At 47.3% G+C, this 9,301-nt stretch overlaps 1 long non-coding RNA gene across 2 annotated transcripts in view; it reads right to left on the reverse strand.

Moving 5' to 3' along the window:
* Positions 1-5,620: 5,620 nt before the first annotated feature.
* The window catches only part of LOC310680200, a 179,585-nt gene continuing 175,904 nt past the window's right edge, over positions 5,621-9,301 (reverse strand). For both annotated transcript variants that reach the window (XR_014512674.1, XR_014512675.1), the window contains exons 2-3: positions 7,051-7,802; positions 5,621-5,819 (exon numbers count right to left, since the gene is read on the reverse strand). This is a non-coding gene — a long non-coding RNA (uncharacterized lncRNA). The remainder of the gene's footprint in view (positions 5,820-7,050; positions 7,803-9,301) is intronic.

Genomic DNA, 9,301 nt, shown 5'->3' on the forward strand with positions numbered 1-9,301 from the left:
GATCTGGCCCACAGATGGTCCGTGGATTGGCGTGGGGATTCTGATCATTCAGCCTGTGCCATTCCCTCCCTTCTCCCTCACACACACCGCAACGGCGCCTCCTACCGCCCTCCTCCTGGCTTCTCCCCGCCCTGCCTAGAGGAGGAAGGGGGCTGGACTTTGTTGAGCCGCAGTTGGCTGAACACCATGTTAAGCAGCCCCTCTCCGGAGCCAGCCCTTTTGCGCTGCTCAGCATCCGGCTGCCACCAGCCCCTGCCACTTGCAAGGCACAGGTAACCTATGTCCTTTTATTTAAAATGCATCTGTGGAATCTTTGTGGGGCCTGTGTCTTGGCATGGAATGCTGTGTCCTTTTATTTAAAATGCATCTCTGTGTTATATGTGGGGCCTGCCTGGTGTTTTTACATGTGTCCTTGCATGGAAGGTTGTGTCCTTTTATAAATTAAAATGCATCTCTGGGTCTCCTTATACAGGGGGTTGTCGAATACACTGAAGAATGTGGTATATGTGACACTATTTCTGAGCACTGACTTTTTGTATTTTAGTTTAGTAGTCACTATTGCTGGTATATTGTTTTTGTAGCTCTGTATTTATTGGTATTTGACTAATAGCATAGGGACGCGGGTAGCACTGTGGGTTAAACCACAGAGCCTAGGGCAGGGGTCTGCAACCTTTAAGACAAAAAGAGCCACTTGGACCCGTTTCCGAAGGGAAAAAAACTGGGAGCTGCAAAACCATTGCAGGCGTGCCGCTGCCCTCCGATCTGACAGCGGGCGGGAAGGTGACGTCAGGACGGTGCGTGACTAATGCACCCACCGCCCCCATGCGATGTCACAGCCAGTACAGCGCCCGCCACAGTGGGGAGTGTCGGGGCGCACAATGCGCCTCCTCCCCTCGCTAGTATCCGCCCCGGAGCCGCGGCAAAGGTGTAAAAGAGCCACATGCGGCTCCAGAGCCGCGGGTTGCTGACCCCTGGCCTAGGGCTTGCCGATCAGAAGGTCGGCAGTTCGAATCCCCACGACGGGGTGAGCTCCCGTTGCTCGGTCCCTGCTCCTGCCAACCTAGCAGTTCGAAAGCACATCAAAGTGCAAGTAGATAAATACTGTATTTTTCGCTCTATAGGACGCACCGGACCAAAGGAGGGTTTTTTTTTCTTGTTCTCCACCTCAAAAACAAGGTGCGTTCAAGAGCAGGTCGAGGAACAGCGCAAAGGCTGCGCGCAGCCTTGCCGTTGCCCCCCGAGTTTGTGGGGCTGGCGGTGGGGGAAAGCACTGCTTTCCCCCACCGCCAACCTCAAAGATCCCTGGAACCTTTGGAGCGCAGCTTCAGGGGCGGCCTTTCAAGCCTCCGCAGGGCAGCGGAGGCTTTGTGCAGCTTGTGCGCAGCACCGCACTTCCCGGACTTCAGGCTGCAGGCAGCTGTTCGCAACTCCCACTGGGCTCCGCAGGCTTGCAGATAGCTGCCCTAAGCCCGGGGTGCACAGTGCCGCGCTCCCCGGACTTCGGGCTGCAGGCAGCTGTCCACAAGCCTGTGAAGCCTGGCGGGAACTCTCACCGGGCTCCGCAGGCTTGCGGATGGCTTCCTGAAGCCTGGAGAGTGAGAGGGATTGGTGCGCACCGACCCCTCTCGCTCTCCAGGCTTCAGCGAAAGCCTGCATTCGCTCCATAGGACACACACACCTTTCCCCTTCATTTTTGGAGGGGGAAAAGTGCGTCCTATAGAGCGAAAAATACGGTAGGTATTACCTTCTCTGGCGGGAAGGTAAACAGCTGCTCTGGTTTGCCAGAAGCGGCTTAGTCATGCTGGCCACATGACCCAGAAGCTGTCTGTGGACAAACGCCAGCTCCCTCGGCCTATAAAGCGAGATGAGACCGCAACCCCAGAGTCGTCCGTGACTGGACCTAACGGTTAGGAGTACCTTTACCTAATAGCAATTTTCCATCCCTAGGAAATCATGTCAAGAAAAAGAAAAGTTGACTCCGAGTGCAGGGTTTTCAATGAACAGTGGACTTTTGATTACCTTTAGACTTAAGACTGATTTATTTAGTACACTGTGTCTTTCAGGACATACAGTTACACATAGTACTGAAGAAATGGGGGGGAAATTGCATCAACATTTGCAAAACTCCTCGAGAAAACTACATTATTTTTCACTGGCACTCGACGAAAGCAGTGATGTTCATGATTCTGCACAATTTCTAATTTTCATTCGTGGGACAAATGATAATTTCAAAGTCACAGAGGAGCTTGCTGCACTGCAAACCATCAAGGGAACAACAACAGGAGAGGATATATTTGAAAAAGTTTGTGAAACTGTGCGTGATTTGGAGCTGGACTGGGCTAAAATAGCCAGTGTGACAACTGAGTTGTGTGACAACTGTCTGTCCTCCCAGTTGAACGACGTGGCCCAGGGAGAGAGGGGAAAATAGTGGAAGTAAACAGCTGGCTTCGCAAATGGTGTAAACAGGAACGGTTTGGATTCTTAGATCACGGACTGCAGTTTCTTGAAGATGGACTTCTGGCAAGCGATGGGCTGCACCTCACAACGGTTGGGAGGAATGTTTTTGCCAAAAAACTCAGAAACCTCATCAGGAGGGCTTTAAACTGACTAATGTGGGGGAGGGAGACAGTGCTCCTGAAGGTAGGAGTCTATCAATTGATGAAGATGATCATCCAAATGTCATAGACCAAATGGAGCAAACAGCAAGCAGACCTAGTGGTGGGAGGAAAAAATCCTTAAATAAGAGACACAGGGGAATGACTAATGGACTTCAATGTCTGTACACTAATGCACAAAGCATGGGAAATAAACAAGATGAGCTTGAGCTCTTGGTACAGCAAACTAAATATGACATAATAGGCATCACTGAAACCTGGTGGGATAAGTCCCACGATTGGAATGTAAAAATGGAGGGATACAATCTATTTCAGAGAAACAGACCAGACAAGAAAGGAGGAGGAGTGGCGTTATATGTCAGGGATGTGTATACCTGTGAAGAGATCCAAGATTAAGAACCTCAAAGCCAAAGTGAGAGCATTTGGGTCAAAATTAAGGGAGAGAAGAATAACAGTGACCTCATTGTGGGAGTTTACTATAGATCCCCAAGCCAAACGGAGGACATAGATGATGCCTTCCTGGAACAGATGGCCAAGCATGCAAAAGGAAGGGAGATAGTAGTAATGGGGGACTTCAATTACCCGGATATTTGTTGGATGTCAAACTCAGCCAAGAGCATAAGGTCAAACAGATTCGTCACTGGCCTTGCAGACAACTTCATTGTCCAGAAAGTGGGAGAAGCAACAAGAGGAACAGCCATTTTAGATCTGGTCCTAACCAATGTCGATGACCTGGTTAATGGGGTAGAAGTGGAAGGATCATTAGGCGCAAGTGATCATGCTCTTCTGAAGTTTACTATACAGCGGAAAGGAGCAGCCAAGCATACTAGGACTCAATTTCTTGACTTTAAGAAAGCCGACTTCATAAAACTTAGGGAAGTGCTGGGTGAGATCCCATGGACAGTAATACTAAAAGGAAAGGGAGTTCATGATGGCTGGGAGTTTGTTAAGTGGGAGATAGTAAAAGCACAACTTCAGGCAATACCAATGAGACGGAAACATGGAAGGTGCCTAAAGAAGCCAGGGTGGCTATCTAAAGAACTTTTAACTGAGTTAAGATTAAAAAAGGATGTGTACAAAAAATGGAAAAGGAGGGAAACCACCAAAGAGGAATTCAAACAAATAGCCAGCATGTGTAGACACAAAGTCAGAAAAGCTAAAGCACAGAATGAACTCAGGCTTGCTAGAGAGGTTAAAAGCAACAAAAAAGGCTTTTATGGGTATGTTCGTAGCAAAAGGAAGAACAAAGAAACAGTGGGGTCACTCAGAGGAGAAGATGGTGAAATGCAAACAGGGGACACAGAAAGGGCTGAACTCCTCAATGCCTTCTTTGCCTCAGTCTTCTCCAATAAAGAAAACAATGCCCGACCTGAAGAATTTGGAGCAAATGATTCAGCAGAGAAAACACAGCCCAGAATAACTAAGGAGATAGTACAAGAATACTTGGCTAGTTTAGATGTATTCAAGTCTCCAGGGCCAGATGAACTGCATCCAAGAGTATTAAAAGAACTGGCAGATGTGATCTCAGAACCACTGGCAATCATCTTCGAGAATTCCTGGAGAACAGGCGAAGTCCCAGCAGACTGGAGGAGGGCAAATGTTGTCCCTATTTTCAAAAAGGGGGAAAGAGAGGACCCAAATAATTACCGCCCAGTCAGTCTGACATCAATACCAGGGAAGGTTCTGGAGCAGATCATCAAGCAAACAATCTGTGAGCACCTAGAAAGGAATGCTGTGATCACCAATAGTCAGCATGGATTTCTGAAAAATAAGTCATGTCAGACGAACCTGATCTCATTTTTTGACAGAATTACAAGCCTGGTAGATGAAGGGAACGCAGTGGATGTAGCCTACCTTGATTTCAGCAAGGCATTTGACAAGGTGCCCCATGATATTCTTGTAAAGAAGCTGGTAAAATGCGGTCTTGACTATGCTACCACTCAGTGGATTTGTAACTGGCTGACTGACCGGACCCAAAGGGTGCTCATCAATGGTTCCTCTTCATCCTGGAGAAGAGTGACTAGTGGGGTGCCACAGGGTTCTGTCTTGGGCCCGGTCTTATTCAACATCTTTATCAACGACTTGGATGATGGACTCAAGGGCATCCTGATCAAATTTGCAGATGACACCAAACTGGGAGGGGTGGCTAACACCCCAGAGGACAGGATCACACTTCAAAATGACCTTGACAGATTAGAGAACTGGGCCAAAACAAACAAGATGAATTTTAACAGGGAGAAATGTAAAGTATTGCACTTGGGCAAAAAAAATGAGAGGCACAAATACAAGATGGGTGACACCTGGCTTGAGAGCAGTACATGTGAAAAGGATCTAGGAGTCTTGGTTGACCACAAACTTGACATGAGCCAACAGTGTGACGCGGCAGCTAAAAAAGCCAATGCAATTCTGGGCTGCATCAATAGGAGTATAGCATCTAGATCAAGGGAAGTTATAGTGCCACTGTATTCTGCTCTGGTCAGACCTCACCTGGAGTACTGTGTCCAGTTCTGGGCACCACAGTTCAAGAAGGACACTGACAAACTGGAACGTGTCCAGAGGAGGGCAACCAAAATGGTCAAAGACCTGGAAACGATGCCTTATGAGGAACGGCTAAGGGAGCTGGGCATGTTTAGCCTGGAGAAGAGGAGGTTAAGGGGGGATATGATAGCCATGTTCAAATATATAAAAGGATGTCACATAGAGGAGGGAGAAAGGTTGTTTTCTGCTGCTCCAGAGAAGCGGACACGGAGCAATGGATCCAAACTACAAGAAAGAAGATTCCACCTAAACATTAGGAAGAACTTCCTGACAGTAAGAGCTGTTCGACAGTGGAATTTGCTGCCAAGGAGTGTGGTGGAGTCTCCTTCTTTGGAGGTCTTTAAGCAGAGGCTTGACAACCATATGTCAGGAGTGCTCTGATGGTGTTTCCTGCTTGGCAGGAGGTTGGACTCGATGGCCCTTGTGGTCTCTTCCAACTCTATGATTCTATGATGGTGCTCCCTAGCATGATGGGGTCCATGAGAGGAGAGGTTGCACACATTAACCAAGAGATGGACAAACACAACCAGTCACATCCAATAGCCATACACTGCCTCATCCACCAACCAGCACTGTGTTGTAAAAAATCACTGAAGTTGGACTCTGTCATGAAAACTGTGGTATCTTGTGTTAACTTCATTAGAGCTCATGTACTAAACCACTAAACTGTACTAAACCACTAAACTAAACTGCCAACCTAGCCGTTCAAAAGCACGTCAAAGTGCAAGTAGATAAATAGGTACCGCTCCGGTAGGTAAACGGCGTTTCCGTGCGCTGCTCTGGTTTGCCAGAAGCGGCTTAGTCATGCTGGCCACATGACCCGGAAGCTGTACGCCGGCTCCCTCGGCCAATAAAGCGAGATGAGCGCCGCAACCCCAGAGTCGGCCACTGTGGGGTGCCACAGGGTTCTGTCTTGGGCCCGGTCTTATTCAACATCTTCATCAACGACTTGGATGATGGACTCAAGGGCATCCTGATCAAATTTGCAGATGACACCAAACTGGGAGGGGTGGCTAACACCCCAGAGGACAGGATCACACTTCAAAACGACCTTGACAGATTAGAGAACTGGGCCAAAACAAACAAGATGAATTTTAACAGGGAGAAATGTAAAGTATTGCACTTGGGCAAAAAAAATGAGAGGCACAAATACAAGATGGGTGACACCTGGCTTGAGAGCAGTACATGTGAAAAGGATCTAGGAGTCTTGGTTGACCACAAACTTGACATGAGCCAACAGTGTGACGCGGCAGCTAAAAAAGCCAATGCAATTCTGGGCTGCATCAATAGGAGTATAGCATCTAGATCAAGGGAAGTAATAGTGCCACTGCATTCTGCTCTGGTCAGACATCACCTGGAGTACTGTGTCCAGTTCTGGGCACCACAGTTCAAGAAGGACACTGACAAACTGGAACGTGTCCAGAGGAGGGCAACCAAAATGGTCAAAGGCCTGGAAACGATGCCTTATGAGGAACGGCTAAGGGAGCTGGGCATGTTTAGCCTGGAGAAGAGGAGGTTAAGGGGGGATATGATAGCCATGTTCAAATATATAAAAGGATGTCACATAGAGGAGGGAGAAAGGTTGTTTTCTGCTGCTCCAGAGAAGCGGACACGGAGCATTGGATCCAAACTACAAGAAAGAAGATTTCACCTAAACATTAGGAAGAACTTCCTGACAGTAAGAGCTGTTCGACAGTGGAATTTGCTGCCAAGGAGTGTGGTGGAGTTTCCTTCTTTGGAGGTCTTTAAGCAGAGGCTTGACAACCATATGTCAGGAGTGGTCTGATGGTGGTTCCTGCTTGGCAGGGGGTTGGACTCGATGGGCCTTGTGGTCTCTTCCAACTCTATGATTCTATGATTCTATAATGGTCAGGGGTCCCTTACCTTACTAAACCACAGTTTCAGGAATTTCTGTCTGAGTTGAATGTTGAACATGAAGATCTTCCGTACCACACAGAAGTCTGTTGGCTGAGTCAAGGAAGAGTTTTGAAACGTTTTTATGACTTACTTCCACATGTTTATGATTTTATGCTTATGAAAAACGATAAAGTACCAGAGCTCAAAGATGCAGAATGGAAATGGCTGCTTGCCTTTCTGACAGACGTAACAGAAATACTCAATACTTTTAATGTTCAACTTCAAGGAAAGGGGAAGCTCATCTGTGATATGTTTTCACGTGAAAGCGTTTCAAGCAAAATTAGACCTTCTCATTAAACAAGTGAAGGAAGAAAACTTCTGCCATCTCTCCACAACTCAAAACCTGTTGGCAGGAAAACCACCAATTGCATTCCCAAATGAAATGTGTGGATTTACTGGAAATTTTGCAAAAGGAGTTTCAAACTCGATTTAAAGAGCTTCACATCCATGAGCAGGGCATAAAGCTTTTCCGGAACCTATTTTCTTTTGACATTGAAACTGCTGATCCAATTTACCAAATGGAATTGGTCGAACTACAGAATTGTGACTCTCTGAAAGACACTTTCAAATCAAGCAGCCTCACAAATTTCTATGCATCTTTCCCCTCTGAGACGTATCTGAATCTCAGGAACCATGCACTTAAATTTGCAACCATCTTTGGCAGCACCTATATCTGTGAACAGACTTTTTCCCAAATGAAACATCTGAAATCTCCAACTAGATCCAGACTAACTGATGAATACTTGCATCACTTGCTATGACTAGCAGTGACATATATGGAACAGGATATCAACCATCTCATTAGCTAAAAGCAGGCCCATACTTCCCATTGAATTATTTATAAGTTTATTTATGTTGATTAAAATCGTTCTTCATTTTAAATATTGTTGTTTTTCCTGTTTTTTGTGCACTACAAATACAATATTAGCAGTGTGCATAGGAATTTGTTCCTTTCCCGCCCCCCCCCCCCAAATATAGTCCGGCCCCCCGCAAGTTCTGAGGGACAGTGGACCGGCCCCCTGCTGAAAAAGTTTGCTGACCCCTGCTTTGGAGCGATGAACTCAGTCTTCTTGACACCACCTGCACTGAACAGCATAGAGCAGCTCATTCTCAGGTTTGTCTTCTGAGGCATCAGCACACAAGTCACTGTTTCTTCTGGTGACCTGCTTGATTTTTCCCAGGCATGTTGCAGTTTAGTAAAGGTAAAGGGACCCCTGACCATTAGGTCCAGTCGCGGACGACTGGGGTTGCACTGCTCAGCTCGCTCTATAGGCCGAGGGAGCCGGCGTACAGCTTCTGGGTCATGTGGCCAGCATGATGAAGCCGCTTCTGGTGAACCAGAGCAGCGCATGGAAACGCCGTTTACCTTCCTGCTGGAACAGTACCTATTTATCTACTTGCACTTTGATGTGCTTTCGAACTGCTAGGTGGGCAGGAGCAGGGACCGAGCAACGGGAGCTCACCCTGTGGTAAGGATTCGAACCGCCGACCTTCTGATCGGCAAACCCAAGGCTCTGTGGTTTAACCCACAGCGCCACCCGCGTTAGTTTAGCTTTAAATGCTGATAGAAGCCATAACATATGAACCAGACGGGCATGAAATCACCACTTTGCCTCTATCCAAGTGGCCCCAAACCTTCTTTCTGGATGTCTTTCCTAGGTCTGGCTGAGGGGAGTTTATCCGTGCCCTTAGTTTGATCAGGTACACCCTCCTATTAATTAGGGTCTCCTGCTACACCCAAAGGTTGGGGGTTAGGGTCAAGTCTGTGTGAAAGATGGATGAGGGTTTGGAGTGAGTGAGAGTTGAGTGAAGTTTGGGTTAGGGGATTAGGTTGGGGTGGGGTGAGGGTTAGGGCTGGGGTTGGGGTAGGTTTAGAGGCAAGGGTGAGGTTTAGAGTTACTGTTAGATTTGGGTTAGGCCTGGATTTAGTGTGATGGTTATGGTGAAAGTTTGTTAGGATGGATGTAGAGTTTGGGTTAAGGTAGGGGGAGGGGCTGGGGTTAAGTTAGGAATAGGTTTAGCAGGTTAGAGTTAGGGATTGGGGTGAGTTGACGGTTAGGAGGTTTAGGGTTGGGTTAGGGATTAGATTCGGATTCTGTACAAAAATATAAATAGAAAGTGCTGCTGCACCTGGGGGACAAAAGGCAACTAGCCATTCATTATTTATGCCTGTAACCAGGTTGCAGGAACCATGTGGCGAATAGCTTTTCTATCCCAGTTTCTAAAACTGC

This window comes from Podarcis tiliguerta, assembly GCF_965153285.1.
Source record: "Podarcis tiliguerta genome assembly, chromosome: 6".
NCBI classification, from domain to species: domain Eukaryota; kingdom Metazoa; phylum Chordata; class Lepidosauria; order Squamata; family Lacertidae; genus Podarcis; species Podarcis tiliguerta.